The sequence below is a fragment of the Pleurodeles waltl genome, chromosome 12, assembly GCF_031143425.1.
Source record: "Pleurodeles waltl isolate 20211129_DDA chromosome 12, aPleWal1.hap1.20221129, whole genome shotgun sequence".
NCBI classification, from domain to species: domain Eukaryota; kingdom Metazoa; phylum Chordata; class Amphibia; order Caudata; family Salamandridae; genus Pleurodeles; species Pleurodeles waltl.
Genome location: NC_090451.1, coordinates 490972581 through 491000496, shown reverse-complemented (window position 1 = coordinate 491000496; position 27916 = coordinate 490972581).

Sequence of the window (27916 nt, the reverse complement as noted above, 5' to 3'; positions counted from 1 at the left end):
GAGTCCTGAAAGGAACGAGATTGGCGTGTATCAGTATATTGATATCTATCAGGTGTCTTCAAATTATCCCTATTCCTGACATTATACCTATTCTGTGGGGTCTCCGGTTGCGGAGACTGTCCCCCATCTTTCTTAGGTGTTTGCTGTTTCTTTTCCCAGCGTTTTTTAGTACCCTCAGGTTGCTGTTGTTTAGCATTATCTTTATTATTTTTACCCTGCAATTGGGGTTTTTGTGGTCTAGCCCCTAGGCTATCGCGACCAATACTCGAATAGGTTTCTGCTATTATTCTCGGAAGTTCCCGCTCCTGATTAATCTGCGGAACGTCCCGAAGACGCATTCGCACTGCTAGTGCTACTGCCTCTCCTTTGAGATTACTCAAAATAATAGAAGAAACTGCGGCAAAATTGCCCATTAACTGCATGCCCAAATCTAAGGCAGGGGCAGCCCCATATTCATCTTGAATTTGTTTAAGCACTTCCGGTAAATTAGCCAATGTCGGTGTACCGTGTGCCGTAGTGTAGAGCGCGGCAAACACTGTGCCCCAGGTATTACAAAGGTCCACCGGAGGAACCATGCCATACGGCAAACACATCGTCAATATTCTATGTTTATCCTGAGGTCCCGTATGGGGAAATACTGCTTCCAGCGTATTAATTTTTTGTGCCAGCCAAAATGGAGTCTCCTCACGTTTAGCCGGTACCTCACCCATAACTGAGTTTACAGTGGTCGGATTGATTCCCGGAACCACTGCTTGTGGGTGGGCCGGAGCAGCACGCGCTGCATTAGTATTTAATGCTTGCATTACAAACTGAACCAGTCTTCTGTATGTAGTTGCTAAGTCTATATATAAACGACGCACATCAGCCACTGCCAAATTTGCAACCGCAGGATATGGTGTGTAAGTAGCCAATAAAGGCCAGGTCGGACCATCATTACTCAACGGACCTAACCTCACTTGTGCTACTGTATGTGGGAGGGCGCCATCAAGCCAATTATGGTGTTCTTGATAAGATAGAGGTATCTCTAAGTAAGTGTAAGCCCTGTATTGTCCAGGGACATTCGCAACAGTGTATTCGTGAAAAGTATTTGTACCCCCATCAACTGCTGGAAATATGACCCAAGAATAAAAAAGTTCTGTTCTATAGGCTGCATGGGCGTCCACCACAAAAGTGACCGGACCCCCCTGGACTGTCAGTCCATGTGCTATCAGATGTCCTGTGAGCGGGTGTCGCATATTGATAGCTATATTCACTACATTAGGATTTGCCATTTGTAAAAAATAGCTCTAGATTTGAGAAGGCACACCAATATCGGGGTTTTCCTTTTAAAGTTCAAGCTTGAACAACCGACCACTAAGTAACAGGATGTACCTATACCGTGGTGGCGAAAACCCTCAGCCCCACGGACGTCTCCGTTTACGGAACCGAGGAGTCAAAATATATATGAGACCGAGAGAGTCAGCCGGACCTAAATATTAGAGCCAGACCAATCGTTGGCGGTGCCATGTCGTGTGGGCTCTCATTATCCTAAATGAGACCACTGGATTTCTAGGCAGCAGGATCGATAACGGTGTGGGGGACTGAGTCTGACCCACGTGTAAGGAACTCTGTCACCCTAAATCTGGTTTTTGCTCCGGCTAACTAGCAGTGCCTCATTTCTCCCACGGGGAAGAGATGATTGGGCAGCCGAGCGCATGACATCTTTGGAACTTCTCAGGGAAGTCGTGGTCACTCAGATCCAAACCAACTCTCTCATTTACAATATGATCTCATATACAAATGACAAAGACAGTATAAGTTTTATATAATGATTTAATAAAACAACTGTATTTTAGATAATAAGGCGTGAGCCGCAATAACCAGAACCATACAACACAGTAGGATTGAAATAGTCACCAGGAGAGTAAAACATAAGAACAAAGCGATCATCGTGTCTAATAGTTTCTACTCTCCCTCTGCTTGTTCTTTTTCGAGCACAGCATGTTAAGCTTCTAGCTTGCCTGTCTGTATCACTGGGGAGACATCAGCCCTCATACCTGAGCAAAGGCCTGTGATCTTGGTTCAGCATCTGCAACAAGGCAGTCAGCGTCTAGTTGTGGTTCCCTGGTCGGAATCTCCCTCTTGCGTGTATTGGGACAAGGAAGTGATTTTATAACTAACATGTCAGCGTGATCACAAAATGTCCCTACGCAGGAATGCCAAGTCTAAACTCCTACCACGTCTATCGGCAATGTCCCAGACTGTATCCTTGACTGAAGCACAGAGTGAACGTGTTATGGAGAACTCCAGTGCTGAAGTAGGCAAAACAGTGTGATATGAATAAAAAACAAAACCGTAGAACTGGCTATTTGAAAAATAACAGTACGAAGCCTAATAAAAAGCATTTAGAGCAAAGTGCACAGAGGCTCTAAGCTGCCAGCAAATGAATAAAATACATCCAGGGCAAAGTGCACAAAGGCCTAAAGCCTGAAGCTAACGCGCAAAGGATACGTAAAACCAACCACACTACAACCTGAGATCACACTTGGCAAGTTCCATCAAACACAGCAGCATTTGATGAGACTGCATGGAGACTGTGTTATTTTTACATCATGAAAAGAACCGTTTTGATGTAGCCAAATAAGTCTTAGTTGTGGGTGGAACGCTGGATTTATTTTTCACTGATTTGGTATTCTTGCTGCTGAACTACCTATTCATTTCCCTAAGGGAAAGGGGTCTATAAAATGGAAGCTTGTAATATGACCCATGTATCACTAGATGGTCTGTTAACAGGCAAAGATGTTGTCATTATGTCCATTCTGGTGCTGGTAACCTCGTCCAAGTGGTAAATTTCCTATAACATACTTTTGCTTTTATAAGATTTTGCACTGCTGACTTGTATGTTAATGAAAGTGACTCTAGTAAGGCCTGTACAGATGTTAAATTATATACCGAAACTCTGAGTGCCCATACTCAAGTATGGAAACCGTAGGTACAACAGAATGGAGAAATCCCAAGGAAAGCAAGGAATTACATGCAAAGTATCCACAAGATCCAATCTTCCTAATGTTCTGACAGAAGAATCTTAAATGACTGAGGCCCTCATTACAACATTGGCGGGAAAAGCCGCTTACCGCCGTGCAGAAGACCGCCAACACACCGTCGCGGCCGCGGAATTCCGCCACAGCTATTATGACCCACAGTTCGGAATCCGCCAAAAGTCAGACACCCACACAAGTCCGCCACACCAAAGGTCAGTGATAAACTGCCGATAACAAAACCTCCACCGTCACGCCAACAGAAATATGCCCACACTATCACGACACACGAATCCATGCGGCGGTCTTTCAACCGTAGTATTCCATTGGCGGTACACACCGCTGCGCTCAAAATACACACATCTACAAAACACAGCCACATTGGACAATTCAAAATAAACACACCTGATACACATACACACACCACTCCCACACACTCAATACAATATAGAACACACACCCACATCACCCACGAACCCCTACAACCAAAAATTCCAAAAGAAGGCGAGAGAGAGACAGCACCAGCAAGAACAACAGCATCCACAGGCACACAACACCATCACCCACAGAACTTCCACGCACCTCACACAACACACCACTACATATCAGCACACTTATCACCATACACTCCACCCCACACATCACCTACACCACCCCATGACACGGCAAAGACACCCCAGGTTCTCGGAGGAGGAGCTCAGGGTCATGGTGGAGGAAATCGTCCGGGTAGAGCCACAGCTATTCGTAGCACAGGTGCAGCACACTTCAATAGCAAGGAAGATGGAGCTATGGCGAAAAATAGTGGGCAGGGTCAACGCAGTGGGACAGCACCCAAGAAATCGGGAGGACATCAGGAAGAGGTGGAACGACCTACGGGGGAAGGTGCGTTCCGTGATCTCAAGACACCACCTGGCGGTTCAGCGGACTGGCTGCGGACCCCCACCTCCTCCCCCACAACTAACATGGGAGGAGCAGGTCTTGACGATTCTGCCTCCTGAGGGCCTCGCAGGAGTAGGTGGAGGAATGGACTCTGGTAAGACAAATCTTAATTATTACATCTCCCACCCTACCTGCATGCCAGCACATACCCCCACCCTCACCCTCACCCCCAGCACCCCACTCCTCACATATGTCCCAACATCACAAACCACCCATCCCAACACCAAGCCCTGCATGCAACAACAAAGCATGGACACACATCACTAAAGCATGCCCACTGCACATACCCATACAACCCCCTAAACCATCATCACACAAGGTCCCACACAGGAATGCAAGCACTGGGGTAAACGGTCACCCACCCATTGCACACCATGACACACACAGATGTCATAACCATCCTTTTATACCCCTGCAGGACCCCTACCCAATGTCACCGGACAGGAGGGACCACACATGTCCACACCACCAACAGAAGAGGCCCACAGTGATGACAGCAGCTCTGTCCAACTGGATCTAGATGACCAGCCTGGCCCATCGGGGACCTCGGGGCAGTCGGTTCCCCTCACCCAGTCACAGGCCACCACAGACCTTCCCCCCTCTGGAAACACCAGCACAGCACCCACCTAGCGGGCCCATACCTCCGTCCCCAGGACACGTTAATCAGCTGTGTGTCCACCACTACAGGGAACCCAGGATAACCTACCACCCCAACAACAACAGGTACCTGGGGGCAGTGGCAGTGGGCACACGGTCCAGGGGACGGAGGCCCAGGAACACAGGGGAACTGGGAGGGCTGCTGTGTGACAGGGGGCGGACAGGCCAAGGGAACCCACTCTCCACAAGGCCCTCTCCTCCATCATGGGAGCCTACCACCACCCCAGGAGACGATGGCAACGGTACTGGCCAAGTTTTAGGAGACCCAGCGCCTGCAGGAGGAACAGTATATGGGCTTCAGGGAGGAACTCAGAACCATCAGCTCCACACTGGGCACCATCGTAGGGGTGCTGAAGGAACTTGTGAACACCAGGAGAAACACTGTGGCACTACAAGGGGCCCCTGACACTAGCATGGACGATGAACTGCCCAACACCTCTGCCGGCGCTAATGGACAGGACGCCCCCCCACAGGACCATCACACCAGCACCCACGCCCTGCAGAGGGAGAACCACCCCACAAACGGTCCCTGAGATCCAGGACAAAGACAGATCACGATGCCAAGACCCCCGCCAAGAAATGAGACCACCCAGATTGTCATCCTACTGTCCCACTTTGTCACCCTGTCCATACTTAAACTGCCCCAGTCCCACTTCCTATGCCCATATGGGCAATGCACCTGTGAGACTAATAGACTGGACTCTGCCATGGACATTTCTCCGCCATCACCCCTCACCATTTCACTACCCCCTCCAATATTGAGCACTTAAATAAACACCCTTAAAGCACAAAACAATCTGGAGTCTGTCTGTGATTTCGAAATAGTGTATTAGCAATTACAGTGACAAAATGCCCTTTCAGTTGTAATGTCAACATACCTATGTCACACAGCTCTAGTCCATGAGGAATCTAAGCAGATGTCACACAGTGGGATCCACATCTGTGAAATAGTAAGGGAAAGTGACAACTCAGTGACCATACACTGGGTGAAAACGACAGACAGTAGAGAGGTAGTAGTGCTAAAGTACATGTAGTAGGCAGGTCTGTACTCTTACCTGTGTCTCACTGGAAATATTGCTGGATCACTGAGTCCCTGTTGTTCATGTCTTCTTCCTCTGCTTCCTCGTCTTCACTGTCCAGAGGCTCCACAGCTGCCACAATACCGCCATCTGGACCATCCTCCTGCAGAAAAGGCACCAGTCGTCGCAAAGCCAAGTTGTGAAGCTTACAGCAGGCCACGATGATCTGGCACACCTTCTTTGGTGAGTAGAATAGGGATCCATCTGTCATATGGAGGCACCGGAACCTGGCCTTCAGGAGGCCAAGGTCTGCTTGATCACCCTGCTAGTTCGCCCATGGGCCTCATTGTAGCGTTCCTCTGCCCTTGTCCTGGGATTCCTCACTGGGGTCAGTAGCCATGACAGGTTGGGGTAATCAGAGTCACCTGCAAATGGTGAGGGACAACTGTTAGACATGCACTAACCTTGAGGGATATCCCCAGACCCAGACAACCATTCCCACTGACTTGCTTCCAGGTGCTCACCTAATAGCCACACACTGTGCCTCTGGAGTTGACCCATCACATAAGGGACGCTGCTCTTCCGCAGGATGTAGGCATCATGCACTGAGCCAGGGAACATGGCATTCACATGGGAGATGTACTGGTCTGCTAAACATACCATCTGTACATTCATCGAATGATAACTCTTCAGGTTTCTGTACACCTGTTCACTCCTGTGGGGGGGTACCAAAGCCACATGTGTCCCATCAATGGCACCTATGACGTTGGGGATGTGTCCAAGGGTATAGAAATCACCTTTCACTGTAGGCAAATCGTCCACTCGAGGAAAAACAATGTAGCTCTGCATGTGTTTCAGAAGGGCAGACAACACTCTGGACGATACGTTGGAAAACATAGGCTGGGACATCCCTGATGCATTGGCCACTGTTGATTGAAAAGACCCATTTGCAAGGAAATGGAGCACTGACAGCACCTGCACTTGAGGGGGGATTCCTGTGGGATGGCGGATTGCTGACATCAGGTCTGGCTCCAACTGGGTACACAGTTCCTGGATTGTGGCACAGTCAAGCCTGTATGTGATAATGACATGTCGCTCCTCCATTGTACACAGGTCCACCAACGGTCGCCGCCATCTCCTCACGTGTCCCAGCGGACGGTGCCTATGAAGGACAACAGCGAGCACAGAGTCAAACAACTCAGAGGTACGTACCCACAGTTTACACAGAACACCATTCATACATAAAAGATGGCCTGTATGTGTGTAGAGTCTAGGCCTAGGTATGTGTGACGCAGTTGAAAATGAATCCATGTGGGCCCCCTGAAATGGCGGCTGCCTGACCTCTAAAGTGGGACAGTGGGATGTGAGGTAACTGTGCTGGCGTTGTACACCGTCACGGTAGGCGGTAGAAGACCGCGGCGCATTGCTGCATTGGTTAACATTGGACCCTATGGGTCCCAGGAGCCAATGACGATGTACGCCTTCACATCGGAGGAGTTAGAGAAGCTTGTGGATGGGGTCCTCCCCAGTACACGATACTCTACGGTCCTCCAGACAAACAGGTAAGTACACAGGGAGCAAGTAGTATGGGCCATGCCTGTATAGAGAGGGCTGGATGTAAGAAGGAAGGGGGGAGAGTGCTGCGTGCATGAAAGACGGTGAATGTATGTGCCACATGGCAAGGGTAGGGATGGGGGCCAATCACTTTGACGGTGCAGTTGGTAATAACTTCTCTTTTTCCCCTGTACATTTCATGTAGGTCAGCGCCCACCAGAAAAAAGATATTTGGCGTGCCATCGCCAAGGACGTCCGGACCCTGGGGGTCTACCACAGATGGAGCACCCACTGCCGTAAAAGATGGGAGGACCTCCGCCGCTGGAGCAAGAAGACGGCAGAGGCTCAGCTGGGGATGGCCTCCCAATGTGGGAGAAGTGCCCGTCGCACCATGACCCCCTTGATGTTCAGGATCCTGGCGGTGGCCTACCCGCAGTTGGATGGGCGCTTGAGGGCATCACAGCAGCCACAAGGGGGTGAGTACACTCTCATTTTGCTGACTTTGCGCGCAGTGGAGGTGTCTGGGTGGGGGAGGTGGGCTGTGGGTTTCCCTAGGCCAGGGCGAGTTCTGTAGGCAAGGCCCCTCCATAAGGCAGGTCATGTGGCACCGCAGCCCACCTCTGTAGAGTGCCAAGTACACCAAGTCATGCCCCTGTGTCATCTATGTGTGCAGATGTCGTCCATAGCCTTGTAGGCCATTTCCCAGGAACTGAACAGTGGACCCCAAGAGCGCGGCGTAGTGCAGGGGGCTTCCTTGTCTGTCGTGTCCGCCAACGATAGCGGTAATGCATGCACTCAACATGTCTTTCTTCTGTCCCCCCCCTTCCTTTTTGTGGTCTCCCTGTTCTTGTGTGCATTAGCATCATCAGGCGGAGCAGCAGTGGCACCAGAGCACAAGGGAGCTGCATCCCACATGGCCCTGGAGGGCGAGACTACGGACTCAGAGTTCACCAGTGGGACGGAGGGCGAGGGGAGCTCCACGGCGGGGACAGGAGCTGACACCAGCGATACAGACTCGTCCTCTGATGGTAGCTCCCTTGTGGTCGCGGCAACATCTGTGCCCACCGCATCTACAGGTACAGGCGCCACCCCCCCTACCAGCACCGCCCTCCCAGCAGCCCCTCAGCCTTTGCCCCGGGCCCGCTCACCCAGGAGGGTGGGCATCACCTTCTCCCCAGGCACCTCAGGCCCTGCCCCAGTCACTCCTGCTGCCCTCAGTGAGGAGGCCATTGATCTCCTCAGGTCCCTCACTGTTGGGCAGTCTACCATTTTGAATGCCATTGAGGGTGTAGAGAGGCAGTTGCAACAAATCAATGCATTCCAGTCAGGCGGCCCTTCAGCGAGCTTTTCAGACTCTGGCCTCAGCACTGATGGCAGCCATTGTCCCCGTCTCTAGCCTCCCCCCTCCAACTTCCTCCACCCAGACACAAACCCCTCTACCTCAGCCTATCCCAAGCACACCTACAGACCAGCATGCACACACGTCAACACACAAGGGAAGCTCTGGCAAACATAAGCACCACACCTCCCACAGGCACTCACGCAAGCATCACACACATGCAGACACACCAACATCCACTGCCTCCACTGTGTCCCCCTCCTCCTCGTCTCCCTCCTCCCTTCCAGTCTCGTCTACACTCACACCTGCATGCATTACCTCTACAGCCACTACGTCCCTCTCCAGCACACCCACCACCACACCCCGCTCACGTGCAGTCACCACCCCCACTACCTCTCCCAGTATGTCTGTGATGCCCCCTCCCAAGATACACAAACGCAGGCACACACCCACCCAACAGCCATCCACCTCACGACAGCCTCCAGCGCATGCTCCTTCACCCAAAGTCACCAATAGTACACCTCCTACAACCACCACCTCTTTCTCCACTCCCAAACCCCCTCCAGCTACCCGTCCCAGTGTGTCCAAAAAACTTTTCCTGTCCAACCTTGACCTCTTTCCCACACCTCCCCCACCCCGTCCGTCTCATAGGTCCTGAACTAGCACCTCAGCCACAACATCTCCGGGACCAGTGGTGCCTGTAGTCACCGGAATCTGGAGTGCACCGGCCACCAGAGCAGCCAGTGTGGCACAGAGCCACAGCACAGACAGTCCCCCACCTGTGAAGCATCAGAAGTTGGCCAGTGCCCGGCGGGAGAGGGGGGAAGATTCCAGCCACCAAAGCCGCTCCCAGGGGTCCCGGTGGGAGTGTGGTGTCAGCTGTGACACCTTGTGAGACTGTGGCTTTGCACTCCCTAGGATTGAACAGTGGGCAACCCACCCACTGTAGAGACTTGAGAGACTGTGGCTTTGCACTCCCTAGGATTGAACAGTGGGCAACCCACCCACTGTAGAGACTTGAGAGACTGTGGCTTTGCACTCCCCAGGATTGAACAGTGGGCAAACCACCCACTGTAGAGACTTGAGAGACTGTGGCTTTGCACTCCCCAGGATTGAACAGTGGGTGACCCACCCACTATAGAGACTTGAGAGACTGTGGCTTTGCACTCCACAGGATTGAACAGTGGGCAAACCACCCACTGTACAGACTTGTGAGACTGTGGGTTTGCACTCCCCAGGATGGAACAGTGGGCATGTGGCCCCCTCGTGGATTTGGCGTCATGCACTCAAGCGGCTGAGGTGCCCCCCCTTTCCCTCCCCCCTGAGGTGCCTGTTTAGTTGCTGTCTGATGCCCCTGCAGTGTTCTCTCCGTCATGTTTGGGAATCTTGTGTGGGCCTCGCCCATACCGTGTGTTCCCAGTGTTCCACAGACTCTCTTAGAGCACTACCTGGACTACTATGCTTGGTATATATTATGTACATGGTGTATATATATATATATATATATTTCTGCCAACTTGCTTTTAATATATTACAATGGTTACACTCATTTTCTACTGTCTTTGCATTGTTCCGTGGGGTTTGGGGGTGTAACTGTGATGTATTGATATGCATTAGTGTGTGTGTTGTAGTGGGTGAGGGTGGGGGTGTTGCGTGTGTGTCCCTGTTTTTTCCCTCCCCTGTGTCATAGGTGCAGTACTCACCGTGGTCTTCGCCGCCGGCGTTCGTGCTCTTGGTAGAGGAGCAGGAAGACTATTGCAGGTAGAATTTGGAGTTCCGGGTCCATGGCGTCCTCGTGGGGTGTGTAGAGGTGAGCGTTTTCTCTCCGGGATACCTGTTTCCGCCGTGTTTTTATCCGCAGTGAATCCGCCCCGGAAAAGGTGGCGGATTGGCCTGTCATAATAATGTGGGCGGTACATTGTCTCTCGCCTGTCAGTGACCACCGCGCTGTTTGTCTGTACCGCTGTGGCGGTCAGAGTGTTAAAGTGGCTGTCTTTGTTGGCGGTTTCCGCCACGGTCGTAATTGCAAATATTTTACCGCCGGCCTGTTGGCGGTCTTACCGCCGCTTTAACACCGACCACCAGGGTTGTAATGACCACCTGAGTCTCCCAGTCTGCCCATATGTTTGAGAATAACTGGTGAATTTGAAGTTAACTCTTCCTAATTGTTTTAATGATGATTTCTAGGAAAAAGACATGAATTGAGTTCCCCTATCAGCTGTCATGACCTCAGGCAAGCCATTAATCTGGATTACCTCCTTTAAGACATTTTTTGCCAGTTTAACTGCTGTAGGTAATTTTGGTAAGGGAACCAAATCTATTATGTGAAGTAGTCCACTATTACCCATAGAACTGTTTTTTTTCCCTGAGAACCTAGCAGATCTCCTATAAAGTCCATAGACTATGCAAGACCTTGGTGTCTGCAGTGTAGGAAGTTGTTGTAACAACCTCATTCTTCTCTGGCTACTTTGTTCTGAGCACTGTCTATACAATCCTTGACATAAGCATCCACTGTATTCCTTGAATTAGGCCACGGACGTGTTCTCACTACCATGTTTTAAGTTTTGTTAACTTCAAGGTGACCTACCCAAGGAGCATCCTGATCCATGTGAAAAAAGTCTGATCTCATGAAATAGAAGTTGATGAACTTTTCTCCTGACAGTGGTATATTCCTTTAACCAGTGCTCCTCTTCTACTTCTTCTTTCTATTTGAGCTGAGTTTGAGTTAAGGGCATCTCTGTTTGAAAGGTTAGAATGGTTGAGGGATCTTCTATGGAGGTATATTTCTCATTACCTTGCAGTGAGAAGGGATTGGCCTTTTCTTACCTTGGACCGGGTCTGTATATGATATTATAACAAAAACAGGAAAAAGAGGAACCATCTGATATTTTTGGCATTAGCACATTTCAAGCTCCTTAAGAAACATATGCTCTTGAGATCGGTCCAGACAGAGACGGTATCTGGTGAAGCTTCTGAATAATGTTTCCAGTGAACAAATGCTTCTTTAATTGCTAACAGTTGATAGTACAGTTTCACTCCAGAGCTGCATGTGCAAGAAAAATAGGCTTCTGGATGAATGTCTTCAAGTTCAGAATGTTTCTAAGACAAAATAGCTCTGATGAGAAAGGAGAAAGCATAAGCCTCTACAAAAAAATGAGAATAGTGTGAATGCCATTTTTGAGTTGTGTTTTTGTATCATTAGAGAAGTAATTTTGCTTGGGTAGATATTGCTAATATGGGCCAATGTTTTCTGGATGACATTTTTAAAAATGGCGGATGTGTTGCAGAGATGATGTAATATTTCAGGAACCATGGGACCTATATACTTCATTTTGGTGTCAAAACATAGGTTTTGGAGTTCAAGTAATTTTATAGAGACAGGAAATAACTCCTCAGAGCAACCCTTCCACCATTTTCCAAAATGGTGGCTCTATAATGATGTGTTTTAGCCATCATATTGGGAATTTATTTTAATGCTGTTTTGTTTCAGTTTTTTTGTTGATTCAAATTCGTAAACATGAGTGAAGCAGATGGTGGCAGAGGATCTTTATCTCCTGACAGAGTGTTGCTAACTACAAAATCTGAGAACTCCTTCAACAAATAAAAATGTGTCATATGCCAAACTAATCCAAAAGAAAAGCTAACATCAACTGCCGCTAGACAGAAGAGAGTACGAGATGCTGCAGAAATATGCAAGACGAAGTTCACAAAAGATTGAAATTGATGGATGAAGAGGATCAAATATTCTGTCATTGTAACAACAAGTGCTACAAGTCGACAAACAAATTGGGTGTTTAGAAATAAGGAACAGCGCTCACATATATCCCATCCAAGTCACATCCAAATAACATATTTGCGGTGCCCCTGGAAGGGAAGAAAACACCCCACGCCCCCTAATTTCCAAAAGGAAAACCAAAGCAAAAAATGTCCAAGGAACTCGTGTACAATACAGATTTTTAAGTCCACAGATCCATAGACGAAAAGTTCTCTCATTTTTATTGTGAATTTCTTCTTGAACTACACCCAAAACCAGCCAACATGTGTTTCGTCACGCAACCAATCCTCGCATTGACTTCATCAAGGATGAAATTAATAAAATAAATTCCTATATAATATCCACATAAATAACCAATATAATTAATAACAGTGCCTGCCAGTGCTCAAGCAATAACACTTGTGATACATTTTCCAATATTATGTGCCACCAATATAACTACAACCAAATCAATGTGATGAAAAATGGTGGGTGATAAAAATATCGCAATGATAGTTCAAATAAAAGACACATGCAATCCAAAAATAATGATAATTAACCACGTGCTGTATCCATGAAAAAATGGCAACCACTTTATCAATCTAATATACCCCCATATGTGAAACTATAAAGGCGTGCGTGTTAGAAAACCATGTAAACTTGCCTCCACTGATTAAGAGACAAATCAAAAAAAACATTGGTATCTAGGTTTCCTAATTAATCACTTCACAAGTCTCACTGAAAACCATGTGGTGCGTTTTCAGTAAAAATCCATCTGACACACAAAATTCATAACTATGAAAGAAATAATAATAATATTGATAAATATAAGCTATGTTGAAATCGGAAATACTAGCATAATAGCGATATTCTTATGATTAAGTAATGGATCTCATTGAGAGAAATAATGGTCAACATTGATGAAACTGTATTGATCCATAATGATGAAATTAAGATTTTTCTAGTGAGAATGTACAATAGAATTCATTTTTGTCAGTCTAACAAAAAGAATGAGACACTTGTTCTCAGCTGATCTGAATCCTGAAGCTCTTGCTGCCAAAATAAGATCACAGGATGCAGTAAAATCAGCCCAAACCATTTTAAGAAAAGTACTTAAAGATTTAGATTTTGGGCTTAATGACAAATTTTGTGATGCCCCAGAGCTCCGCTAATCATGGTAGTCAACAAGAATGCCTGATGTTGTCATAACATTTCTTACATCATTGTTAATATCAGCAAAGCAAAACTGTTACAAACCAATGTTCTTGAGTTCAGAATAGAAGCCAACTACATTGATGATGGTTTTGAAGAGAAGATACAGGCAAAGAAGTGGAACACAAACCCATGAATGACAGGCTTATGCTGTGCAAATGTACTGTATTTTCCCAATCGTGTTTTAGTATTTGCATCACGGCAAAAAGAAAACTCTGCTACAAATTATGACTGCCACGCAATCTATGACAAGTGCAAAAGTAGAGAGCTAATCACTTCAATTAATAGGATTGGTGCATCAACAAGATATATTGATACTGAGCAGGAACTTGTAAGCAGCTCATGCTATAAAATCTTGTGAATCCAACAGCACACCATTTCCAAGTCACTTTAACCAGGAAAGGATTTACAATTGCTGCTCTTGATAGATTTGATTTTGAAGACAGATCTTCTTTGCCTGGAACATCCAGCGCACATTGATACTGAGATAGTGCTTTTTCAAGACTGTACCAATGAAGTAGCTGCTGGAAAACAAGCTGTGTCAGCTGAAGGCATAAACAAACAAAGCTGCAAACTTATAACCAAACTGCCATGCCAACATGTGCAAAATGACTACAAGCCATCAACACGCCCCAGTCTACCAGAAAGTTTCAAAGTGGCTGAGGACATGGATCTTCTTGTACCTTATGCTGCGGTCCACAAGGCTGAGTTAACTGAATCTATCATTACGCTTATTCAGTGCAGACTGAAGGCTGAAGAAAAGCCAGTTCCTCAGTGGGCTTGAATTCATGCTCTGATCTCCGAGAATACCATCCCACTGAAGAAGGTTATTATTCCAGTCACAAACTACGCAACAGTAGACACAGCTCTGAAGAATTTCCAAAATGTGCACGCTCACCTTGAAGATCAGCCTATCCTGCCAATTTTCTGTGATGAAGGTGTTTTCCGTATTGTAGCTGACATTTTCATGAACAATCCAGTACAATTTGATGATTTGTATCTAATGATGGGCAGTTTCCATATGACAAAAGTTGCTGTGTGCAGGAAGTTATTTCTATGGATATGGCATAGATGATGCACTTATGGAGGCTGAAATCTCTGGAAGCAAAACTGCCCAGTCAGTATTGAGCGGAACTCATCATGTTTGTTCGGTACAAGGTATGCTCATCATATCTGAGGCTATGGAAACATTGCGTTGGAATGCTTACTGGAACAAGGATGACAAACTGGGTTTTGCATATCTTATCTCAGAAGTGAATAAGGTACTGGGCACACTTCATTCTAAAGACATAATACAAAGCCACGCAATGTTCAATACACTCAGGTCAAAATCAGAAAACCAACATTTTGTGGTGAAAGATTGAGAGAGGGAAGGTTCAATGCTGTGGCTCTTGATATGAAACTGGAACAGACGCTTCAGAGATCACACAAAAGCTCGAAGGGAATTGTTGCTCAGACAAGTAAAAGTGAATATGTTGCTCAATGGCAGCTAGTTTACCATTAAGTCCTTACTATGTGCAATGTTTTCAGAGAGATGACAAATTCAAAATGAATGGACCGTCGTGAAACTGTTCTGCACCACGAAGTTGTGGAAAAGAGATGGGAAAGTTTTAAGAAACATGTTGACAGCCTTCTTCATTTCATGCGGCAGCAAGGAAACCCCTTTGAAATGACTGAGCGTGTGCGACTACACAACTTTGTGACCAAACAATATGTGGATAATTAAATAAACTCTAATAATTTTTAGAGATACCCCTCACACCTCTAAAGGGACAGGGTGACTGTCAATATACAAAGAAAGTTCAGTTTAGGTGTAATTATATATTCGAAGGTGGGGTAAATCACTTGAAAAAACACCGAAACGCTGAGTTTTTAATTTTATACGAAAAATATTTTTGTGATTTGTATGAACAATAATATGTATATGTTAATTTTGTATGTGAATGTAGTTTTTACAAATATTTGGGTGGATATTGATGTGTAATGTGAATTCAATAGAAGTGGTTGTGTATTTATATTTAAAATAAAAAGTGTGATATAACTAAAATAGTTGAAAAACGCTAACAATAGTAAATCATGGTTTGAGTAAAATGTTAAATATGGCTATGAGAGTGAGAGTACGTCATCCGGGGTAGGTTAGGTAAATGAACGGGCACTGAATCTTGGTAGATGAGCAAAACCAAAGGGTTGTTTGAATATATCATTACACCTAAAGGGAACTTTCTTTGGGCATTCATAATGAAATAAAGACACATCTACTAGATATCCTGGAACATGGATCAAAACTATACGCAGAACTGAAGCAGGATAGATTTGTATTGAGACACAAAAAGCTGTTTGACATAATCACTAAAGCGAAAGCTAAACTTCCACACTTTAATTGCATAGTAAGAGTTTTGGCCCTCTTGCCACTATAAAACAGGTTACAAAAAAACAACTTTCGCAAGCACACAGAGAGATTGATGTAGCAAAAGAAAGGAGTGAATTCATCAAGGACATTCTGTTGCATGATCTTCTTCCAACAAACCTATTATTTGATGGAGATGCTACATTCAAATAAGTGAAGCACAGACTTGTACAAGAGCTCGAAAAAAACCTTTCATCTGAAAAATTTCAATTCGAAAATGTGGCCTCATTGAAAACTGATGTTGTTGTGGACTTTATCTTCCAATAGCGAATCGTCAAGATTTCATCCATGCAAAACTTCGGAGAGGTTGTTCAGACTGTCCTACAAAGATCCAAGTCAGTGTGCACTTTCCAAGAACTGCACATTGTCTGACATTTATCTTGAACCATCTGTCAAAGAATATGAGAGAATCAGATGTATGTTTACAAGTAGAACAACTGACTCTTGCCTGCATCAAAAATTTGACACCTATACCTCTGCAACTTCATAAATTCAGGTAATCAACATCGAACAAGATGAACTTGGAGATGTTAATTCGCCAAAACATTGCTGATGCTTAGGTGAACATTGAATTTCCAATTATTCCAAGTGGAATGATTGTCAATAAGGAGTTGGTGCCTGCAGAGATATATTCAAAAGGGATGGGACATATTGTTCAAGAACTTAACAGCCAGTTGTAGAAAGATGACCTTTGTGCTGTGCCACATGTTGAGTGGGCTGTTTGGAATGATTCAATTGAGTCATAGTACTGTCAAATGAACATATGTAAATATAGTGTTACTTAGAATTGTTGCAATGTTTATAATTCAAGGATTGTCAGAATTATGGATACGTTATGGAACAGGTGAGAAAAGACACCTAATTCTGCTTCATTTTTTGTACAAGAAACGTGACCTAGAGATGCCCAGTGTTCTTACCAAGGCACATATTCTTACGGGTGATGAAACTATGAGAAAAACTGGAACAAAGCCTGGAGCTTTAACTGCTGAACCTATGAAGTTTCTAAAAGGATTTGTGGAGACAAAGGAAGAATGTGAAGTTAAAGACATAGAAAAGTACCTTGTGCATGTGTGTAAAATGAGTTCTGACTGTCACACATTTGACAATCTTTGGTACAGTGAGTTCAAAAGATCAGTCCTGCTAATGACCTTCTACAAACGTAATATTCTGTGCATGGACACATCAAAAGAGCATAAATGTTTTGTATCATGCATATGTAGAGAAATATCTGCGAATATTTGGTTGGGAAGATATTGATAGGGTGCTAACGTCTACGAGATTTCTAAAGCCTCTACCCACAGAACTTACACACACATGTACTTGCCAAACCTTCGCTACAAAAATATGTCCCTGTTGCTATGTCCTTCTCAAACGTTAACATTCTGCAAATGTACCTCGAGAGACTGCTGAAACAAAGTGAACTACAGATACCTGTCTAAATTAGGAGCGATAAACACTTTTTTTCATATATGTCCCTTCTTCGTCTATTATAGCCACCATTTTTTAAAATGGTGGAAAGGTTGGTCTGAGGAGTTATTTTCTGTCTCTATAAGACTACTTAACCCCCAAAAGCTACGTTTTGACACCAAAAAAAGTATATAGGTCTCATGGTTCCTGAAATATTACATCATCACTGCAGCTCATCTGTCATTTTAAAAAATGTTGTCCATAAAAATGCGATCCGGATCAGCAATGTCTACCGCAGCTTAATTACTTCTCTAATGATGCAAAAACACAAAACAAAAATGGAAATATCTGGACAACAATTTACAGAAGTACATCAAAGGGCCGGGATTAGAATGGATGATTCTTTTAAGTAAGTTAGGTAACTGGTTTGAGGACAATCTGTTAGAAATTTGAGGCAGTGTCAATAGAAAACAACAAATCCCAAGAATTTGTTTCCAAGTCTTTGGAGCAGGCTACTCAACCATACCTTTTACTTTTTTCCGGATCCATCTGATTTCCCCTGAATGAACTTACAAACACCAAAAAGACAACTTATAAGAGTTTTCGCAGTCTTTGCACAGTTTTTGAGAGCTGTTTGTAATTTTCTGCAAGACTCTGGGGAAAAACCAAATATATTGTCCAGGTATGTTACTACAGAGGTATATAAGATACCTCTAAACGCATCATTGTCAAAGTGTTGAAAAATGGCCAGGGAGCTGTAGAAACCAAATGGCATTACCAGGTATTCACAGAGGCCACATTTGGTATTAAAAGCTCTCTTCCTCTCATCCCCCTATCAAATAGATGCATATTATAGGCTCCTGTAAGATCCAATCTAGAAGAGAAGTTGGCTTGGTTTTCATTTGGTTCCATAATATTAAGATGAAGGGGAGAAGATGCCAATTGCTGATAGTGATTGTGTTTAATTATTTGTAATCTCTGCACAGACTATACTCACAATTTGGTTTTGGGATAACAAAGACGGATGCCTCTACCAGATAAACTGAGTGATACATGAACTATCTTCGTGGGATAGTCTTCTTCTCCGCCACAAGAGCCTGCAGTTTGGTCTTACACTGCAATATTATGTCAGTCAATATTTCATACTCCATAAGGAAATTTGTCAAGAAAGGGTAAAGAGCTTTTTAAGTCCTTTATTTGACCACTATAGAAGGCTTCAACTGCTGTTTCATTCACCCAGTTGCTTTCAGTGCTAGGTTTCTGGAAGTGCATTGTATAAGAAACAATTTATTACTTTGTTTTAGATTTAAAAGCCCTGAAATAAGCATTTTGCGTTGTTTGTCAATGGCTGAATACCTATGTAAACTGATCCACTAAGGTATGCCAGTTAGACCAACGTGCACTATTTCCACTAATTTAAGGGGTAGCCCCTGTGAGCACTTTCTGTGTTAAATATGAAATAATAAAGTTCACATTTGTCCTGTCATCTTCAAATGCATGTGGCTTGTTTAGAAAGTTCTGCTTTCATTGAGCCATGAATGTTTTCAATTGTTGCAGGTCTGTTGTTCTGTTATGTTAGATTGATTTGTATGGAGCATCGTCTCACTGTGGGGGTTTCCAGGCTCTGGAGCAGGATCATAGGCAGGACGGAGCTCCTAGTTGTACTATAGGTCTTCAATTTCTTGCGGAAGTTGAGGCACAAAGGAGCTGTCCCGATGTGTTGGGGAAGTTCATTCTAGTTCTTAGCAGTGGTAAAGGAGCAGGAGCACCCTCCTAACTTGCTTCTGCAGTTGTGGGGGACCCGTGCAAAGGTGAGAGAGGTGGAGCGTAGCGCTCTGAATAGATGGTAGAGGTGAAGTTGGTCATTGAATTATGCTGTTCTGATGTTGTGGTGGACTTTGTAGGAGTGGATGAGCAGTTTAAATTGGCAAAGTTTCTGAATGAGTGTGCTGGTTATGAGAGCCTGGGTGACCATGCATCTTGTGTTTGTTGGGAGCCATCTGAAAATCTTGCAAAGCATTCTGAGAATGAGGTAGCAGGATGCGGTCACAGTATTAACCTGTTTATTTACTGTGCGTTTGTCATCTCCGATGATGCAGGGGTATCTGGCATGGTCAGTGAGGGTTGGGGTGGGCGTGGTACTTAGTTCTGAACAGAGGAGTCCCAATGCAGAGCACTTTTTTCCAAAGATCAGGACCACAGTTTTGACCGGGTTTTAGGCAGTTCTCCCTCACCTAGTTGACCATTTTGGTCATGCAGGAGGTTAAGTCAATCCTGGTGGTGGTGTTCCACCAGTAAGTAAGAGGATGAGGTGTGTGTCAACAGCGAATGATGCAGGGTTGATACTGTGAGCTCTTATAATGTGGACAAGTGGTGCCATGTACACTTTAAAAAGGGTGCTGTTCTAGATGCAGGAGAGAGTTGCCTATTGATCTCTTTCTCCAGGACCTTGGAAGGGAAAGGAAGGAGCGAGATGGGTCCGTAGTTGGGGAGTTCTTTCAGGTTTGCTGAGGGTTTCTTCTGGGGCACTGTGACTTATGTGTGTTTCCAACTAGCCAGGAGGGTTCTGCTAAGGATGTAGGAGTTGTTGATGGTGGTGAGGTTGGTGCTGATCAGTGTTCTTCTCAGGTTGTACATGTGGCGAGGGCAGGGGTCTGTGGGGGATCCTGAATGGATGGTTTCACAATTCTGGCGGTGTCTTCTGTGATGATGGGGATCCAGTTTGTTAGATGGTAGGTGTTTCTGGTGGTGGTGGGTGGTTGCATTATGATGTGCTTTGCAGTGGGTTGGGGTTGGAAGTTAGTGTAGACATTGAGTATTTTGTTGTTGAAGAAGTCGTAGAGGTACTGTGAGGGGATAGTGGGGTTGGTGGTTGCCGTTGGATTGGTAACATTTCTGACAATGTTCAAAAGTTCTTTGCTGGAACTGAAGCAGGATTCTAGTCTCAGTACGAGGGCTGCTTTCCTCCGGCATACTTTTCAGGTGAGGCTAATCCAGTTGTTAAAAACTGGGAATTCTAGTCTGGGTTTTACCAAAGGCACTACTGAAGTTATTGGACTAAGAGTATCAAAGCTTTCTTGTCCTTTGCTTAACTCAGTCATCTTAATCAATAAAATGGTATACTCTTACTGACCTACCTCTAAATCTTTAGGTATCTAAGTTAGGGCTTGGTAAATGACACAGAAAGGATGAGAATCAGAATCCATTGTTGGCCTTGCAAACTATCATGACCCAGGAGTGCAGTGGAAAGGTGAAATAAATGTACTCCAATGCTAGTCCACAACTCTCCAACAAATAAGAACTGCGGATATAGAAGTGGTCAATCTCCTGTCTGCTGTTTCTTGTGAAGAAAAATGGGGATGAGAGGAGAAGAGGAATACACTGGAGCATAATAATTCCTCCTGTAGCAGTTCAGATGGGTACATGTCTCTCTCTCATTCGCTCTGAGAGATATTATAGAGGAACTCTGGCTACTGTTATAGCTAGCCATTTTATAACATTAGATCAAGGAACTGGTGTGTGTGCACAATGTCCCAGAGCAATACCCAACCAAATATAACGAACCTGATGCTCTATAAGCAACACCAGGTAATGGACCCATAAGGTACCCGGTGACCTTTCCAGAGCCTAGGAGCATCGGGAGATGCTGAGAATTTGTAGCTGTGTAGCTGTAACCTTCTATTGTAGCTGTAACCTTTTAGGAAATTCAAAGAGCCAGATGTAGAAAGCAGTTTTGTATTTGTTAATGGGATCGCTATTTTGGGCCATTAAGAAATGCAAAGTGGGCTTTTCTGATGTACAAAGCCCATAAAGGAATCGCAAATTGTGATTTCTACCCTGCAGAAATCACAATTTGCAATCTCCTAAATAGGAAATCTCAAATAGGGATTACTTATTTTTATACCTATTCAGATGTACAGAGCATTTTCTAAATGCGAATAAGGCATTTAGGAAATGCAATTACCATCAACTTCAAGTCGATAGTAACCATGTGCAATTTTAAAAAATCACCCCCAAATTCCTTTTTTAAAGTGCAATAGAGCACCCACATGCCCCTTGGTTATATGTGTGCTCTACATGTGCACCCCTACTTTTGTCCATAGCCATCCTTGGTTTTGCATTTTGCAAATAGAGATTCTGTAATAGAAATCACTATTTGGCAAATGCAAAACTGGCCCATTGTCTCAAATGACATGGGATTTCTTTTTTGCGATTTCCTAATAGTGATTCGTACATTGTAAGAATCGCTATTAGGAAATTGGTAACTTTGTACATAGCATTTTGCATTTCCTAAATAGCAATTTCTATGAAGTCGCTATTTAGGAAATGAAAACATTGCATTTTAGTACATCTGGCCCAAAGTGAGGAATACATAAGGGAATTAGGAAGAACAAACCAGAGGCGCAGGGAATGCAATGCAATGTGAACATGTTGAGCATAGAGGAATCATATTACTAAGCAACTGTAGGTGGGGTGGTGTCCTTGTTCCTACCAACTGGCTGCCTAAATACTCTGTAGATATGATTTTCTGTTCATCTCTGCCTGACTTGAAATACCCAGCTACTGTATCTCAGTCGCCACTGACAAGTTCTCCACAGTCTTTCTTGTCACCAGTCTTGCCTCTTTTTGTATGTATTGGTTGTTGTTTTTCACAATTTGAGTGACCCTCAAGTGTTACTCTGTTCTGTACACAGCTGTGCGCAGTGATGGTCAGACACCCGTGAAGGGGGAGGTGCGGGACCTGGCCGGAACCCAGGGCCTGTAGCCTACCCCAGCGCGGGTGGGATCTTGTATAGCATGCAGAGCAAGGTCAGGACCCCTCCAGAAAACCCTGCACCCAGCCCTCACAATGAATGGCCAAAGTCCATAAGAACGCAGGGCCTGGACAGAGGCCTACATCCCATCCTCCACAGATGGGTTGCAGGCCTATGTCTTTCACCATGCAATGTGGGAGTCAGATGCCCGCTGAGGGTGGGCTGCAGGGCCTGGATGGAGGACAGACTCTGCTCCCTGTTCTTGTGGTGGGTAGCTCAATATGTGTACAGTGGCTGTTGGATGCCCGTGATGAGTGTAAAGCAGGGCGTGGCCAAAGCCAATCAGTGTACCCCATCCCTGTTGCACACAGCCTTTGGTAATGCACAGTGGGAAAGGCAGATGCCCACAGAGTTTGGGATGCAGAGCCTGGCCAGACATCTAGACCTGAGTCCCACTCAACCAGAAAATGGCCCAAATCCATGAGCAACAGGGTCAGACACGCACGAAGGGTGGATGCAAAGGCTGCAGAAATTAGATGTCTTCACCAATAAACAGTGATCTGAAAATAAAATAAAAATTGCTTTAGGATAATTACATTTTGATTGGCTGCTGTCTGCTGTCTGTGAAATAGAACAAAGGTTTACAAATAAAGGCATACTGATGGGTAACCAAAAGAATGGAGCTCTACCTTCTAGAAAAAAAAATACCTTCTCAGCTTTTCAAGTGGACACCATGCAGTGCAACACAAGTTCTTTCCAGCCACTGGTTTAAATGACTAAGGTGATCCTAAGGACAACTACCAATAATATTCGCATTGCTGTCTCCTAAATGTTGACCTGAAGTTAAACTTGGACCATGCACAGGTCCGGTAACCTTGGAAACTGTGCACAGAAGAAAGATGTTTTATTGTTGGGAAAATATATTAAGGTCAACCAATATCTTGTTTGCAACAAATAATTTAAAAGAAAGCCAACTAATTAGGCATTACAGCCTGACCATGGACATTCATATGACAAAAGCATTTCATAATAAAGTGGATATCAGGCTGGAGATTGGATGAGGAAATATGTGCGACTGTATAAGCCTATGAAGATTTCATTAAAATATTTCCACACATTTCTACAAGAAGATTACAGAATCTGTAGCTTAAGAACTACTTATATTTAGTGCAAAGGTTTATTTTTCTTACATTACTGTCTGGGATAGATGATGTATTAACGTTAAAGATCATTAAGTGACATGTTAGTGAGATAATAAATGAGCAAAAGTAATTAAAGGGAAATAGAATGATGTATTTTATAGTATAAAGTGTAGTTTTGACCACTGTTAAACTGTAATAGGGAGTAATACAGTAGTAGGTGCATTAACCGAACAAGTACATATCTTAAAATATAAGGAAGATTCGGCGTGTGCAATTATCAAGGGCATGTATTTATGCTGTTTTAAGATTAAGGGGGTCATTACGAACTCGGTGGAAACCCCGTAGAGTTTGGCACTGACGGTCGAAAGAAGACCACCAGTGCGCAGAACCCCCCGCCGGCCACGTAAAGAACATCCAGCTGGGCTGGTGGGCGGAAACAGTGTTTCCGCCAACTGGCCCAGCGCGATGCAGGGCCTGAACATTGATGCCGGCTCCAAATGGAGCTGGCGGCAATGTAGCAGTGTGGGGGTGCAGCAGCACCCGCCGTGCATTTTACTACCCGTCAATCGGGCAGTGAAATGAACGAAGGGGCTGTGTATGGGGGCCCCTGCACTGCCTTGGCAGGGTATACATTATCATTATCCGGCAGGTAGCGCTGCATGCAGCGCTGCCCTGTTGGATCTGAAACGCCGCCACCGCCAGGCTGCCTGGTGGCAGAAGCCTGGCAGTGGCGGCGTTTCCAAAGTGGCAGGTCTTCCAGGAACATTATATGGCGGTCTGGACCGCCATGCCAGTGGCTGCCCAGATGACCATGTTCATAATGACCGCCTAAATGTTGTGTGTGTCATGCTTAGTGTCTCTCACTAACCTCGTTTCCTGTGAAGACAAGACGTATCCAGATGCTAGTTCCCGACTCCTCCCCAGTACGGGAGACCTGAATGAGAAACTCAGTCAAGCCAGCAACCCTGGGGGGCAAGGGGAATGGAATGACAAGAGAGACAAATGAGAGGTTCTTTGGATAATAGGATTCCCTTCTGAGCTGCAGAGACATCCTGTTCCTTTCTCCTTCTGATGGTGTCCCCATTCCCACCTTTGATGCTCCCTTTCTCGGAGTGTTCTGTGATGTGATCCTGTGTCAGCGCTTTTCCTCAACCAAAAGGTCTACCTAGATGACAATATGTCTTGGCATCAACTCTTTTCATGGAGTTCGGGATCCTCAACGCTGATGCATTCTACCAGTTATGCCTAACATGCATTGACCAATATACATATGTTATCTGGCATACATGACAACCTAATACTTTCATATGATTGGTATAAACCCCACAGTTAAAACAGTAGTGAAGAAGATTTTATCCATGCATCCCAAAACATAAAACATAACTGTTATTCCAGGAATGTTAAATTCACATCCCTGGATTGGGTTATATTTCTGCCACAGGTTTTATAGGAGCACATTATCTTAACACTTGTCCACCAGAGTTAGAGCTCAAACATTTTTACCGCCTTCGCTGCCAGGCCTTTTCCCCTCAGGTGCAGAGCATTCTTTTGGCTATTTGGGGTAGTTCGCCTTTCGGCCCTCATAACGTTTGTCCACACAAGCTACCCATGCTAAATTTGTGCCCTTTTTTTCTAACATCCTAGGGATTCTAGAGGTACCCAGAGTTTGTGGGTTCTCCTAGAGGAGGAAGAAATTTGCCAAAATACAGCTAAAATTTTGTTTACTTCAAAAAAATAGGAAAAAAGGGCTGCAGAAGAAAGCATGTGTTTTTTCCCCTGAAAATGGCATCAACGAAGGGTTCGCTGTGCTACAGTCACCATCTTTCCAGATTTTAGGAACACGCAGACTTGAATCAGAAAAACAAAATTTTCAACACAATTTAGGCATTTTTCTGGGACATACCCCATTTTTACTATTGTTTTAGGTCTCAGCCTCCCTGCAGTTAGTGACAGAAATTTGTGTGAAACCAATACCGGATCCCAGACACCTCGTCATTTCTGAAAAGAAGACAAAATTCTGAATTTAGCAAGGGGTCATTTGTGTAGATCCTTCAAGGTCTTCCATCAGAAAATAACAGCTAAAACAAAAAACCTTGAAATTGCAATAGGTTTTCATTGTATTTGGTAGAAATATAGAGTGAAAAATAGGCAACAAGGAAGCCTTTGTATTTCCAAAATGGGCACAAGATAAGGTGTTGAGAAGCAGTGCTTATTTGCACATCTCTGAATTCCGGGGTCCCCATATTAGCATGTAAATTACAGGCCATTTCTCAAATAAACGTCTTTTTTTACACAGTCTTACATTTGGAAGGAAAAATGTAGAGAAAGACAAGGGGCAATAACACTTGTTCCTCTATTGTGTGTTCCCTCAAGTCTCTCAATAAAAATGGTACCTCACTTGTGGGTCGGCCCAGTGCCCGCAACAGGAAAAGTAATATGGACACATCACACTTTTACACTGAAATCCGACGTGTTTTTCTGGAAAGTGCCTAGCTGTTGATTTTGGCCTCTAACTTAGCCAGCACCTAGGGAAACCTACCAAACCTGTACATTTTTTAAAACTAGACACCTAGGGGAATCTAGGGTGGGGTGACTTGTGGGGCTCTTACCAGTTTCTGTTACTCAGAATCTTTTGCAAACCTCAAAGTTTGGCAACAAAAATAAACACTTTTTTCTCACATTTCGGTGATAAAAAGTTCTGGAATCTGAGAGAAGCGACAAATTTCCTTCCAACCAGCATTCCCCGAAGTCTCCCGATAAAAATGGTTCCTCACTTGTGTGGGTAGGCCTAGTGCCCACGATAGGAAACGCCCTAAAACGCAACATGGACACATCAAATTTTCCCAAAGAAAACAAACCTGTTTTTTGCAAAGTGCCTAGCTGTGGATTTTGGCCTCTAGCTCATCCGGCACCTACGAAAACCTAGCAAGCCTGGGGGGTGGTGGGGGTACCTCAGGGCTCAGCAGCCATCTAGGGAAACCTACCAAACCCAGACATTTACGAAAACTAGACACTCAAGGGAGTCCAGAGAGGTGTGACTTGCGTGGATCCCCCAGTGTTTTCTTACCTAGAATCCTCATCAAACCTCAAATTTAGCTAAAAAGCACATTTTCCCACATTTCTCTGTGGTAGGAAATTTGTTCCGGTGTGGTGATCCCACAGAGAAATGTGGGAAAATTTGCTTTTTAGCTAAATTTGAGGTTTGATGAGGATTTTGAGAGTTAGACAAGCTCTCATGCCCAAATGTAAAACCAAAACCCCAAATAATCAAACGTCCTCTTGCTTGCCATTGGGATAAGATCTTTTAGTGTACGGAGGCGCAGCTGAAAGACTGTTACCCCCTTCAGTTGGGGTGGGGGCATAACCATGCCCATAGTAATTGGTAGCCACCTCCCCACAATTTTTTTTTTAATCCTTGGCATCTAGTAGGCTTTCTGCCACCCCAGGGAGTGTATCAGGGGTAACTGCCCCATCTGTCCACTGGTGGGAAGAACAACTATGTCCCTATTTATTTAGGGTGGGGGTATGGCCATACCCCCATCCTTTTTTTTTTTTAGAAAAAAAATCCTCCCTGGTCTCTGGTGGGTTTCTTGCCCCCCTTGGGGGCTGATGGGCCTTACAAAAATAGGCTGATCTTCCCCCAAGAGGTGCAGAAATGGCCAACAGCAATGTGCCTCCATGGGGAGCGACCCTTGTCCAAGGGAGTGTCCCCCCCAAAAAACACACACCAATCCCTGGTGCCTAATTGGTTTCTGCCCCTCTGGGGCAGATTGGCCTTATAGAAATAGGCTGATCTGCTCCCAGGGGGGCAGTAATGGCCTAAAATAAATTTGCCCCCCAGGGGTGTGACCAATGCCTAAGGGGTCGCTCCCCATCTGTAAAAAAAAAAAATTCCTGGTGCCTACTGGTTTCTGCCCCCCTTGGGCCAGATCGGCCTACTTAAGATAGGCTGATCTGCCCCCAAGGGGGGCTGAAATGGCCTGAATAAATTTGCCCCCCAGGGGAACAACACTTGGCTAAGGGGTCTCTCCCCTTGCGGGAAATTAGCACAAAATAAAAAATCCATGGTGTCTAGTAGTTTCTGCCCCCCTTGGGGGCACATTGGCCTAATAAAAATAGGCAGATCTGCCCCCAAAGGGGGCAGAAATGGCCTAAAAACAATTTACACTCCCCCCCTTCAGGGGAGCGACCCATGCCTAAGGGGTTGCTCTCCACATGTAACCAATAAAAAGATAATTAAAAAAAATTATCCCTGGTGTCTAGAGGTTTCTGACCCCTCCCTCACACCCCCAAGAGCAGATCAGTCTAATTACAATAGGCTGATCTGCTCCGGGGGGCAGAAAAGGCCTTACAAAATGGGCAGAAAAGGCCTTAATAAATGGCCCCCAAGGAACGACCCTTGCCAAGGGGTCGCTGCCCTTCATTGTAAACTTATTGTAACATCCCTGGTGTCTAGTGAGCATTTCTGCAGTCCAATCACTTCACAATCGGGCTGCCGAAATGCTCAGAGAGACATCAAAGGAATGGAAAGGAAACGCCCTTCCTTTCCTTTCCTTTCCTTTGATGCCTCTCTGCCTGCCCCCACCTTCTCCAGAAGCTCTGATGAGGTCAGCGCGCAATCCTGTGCTGACGACATCAGACGTAACAGGGGGCTGTGGAGGTGGAAGTGGAAGTGATTCTCTTTTCATCCCTGACCTAGTTGGGGGGGGAGGGTA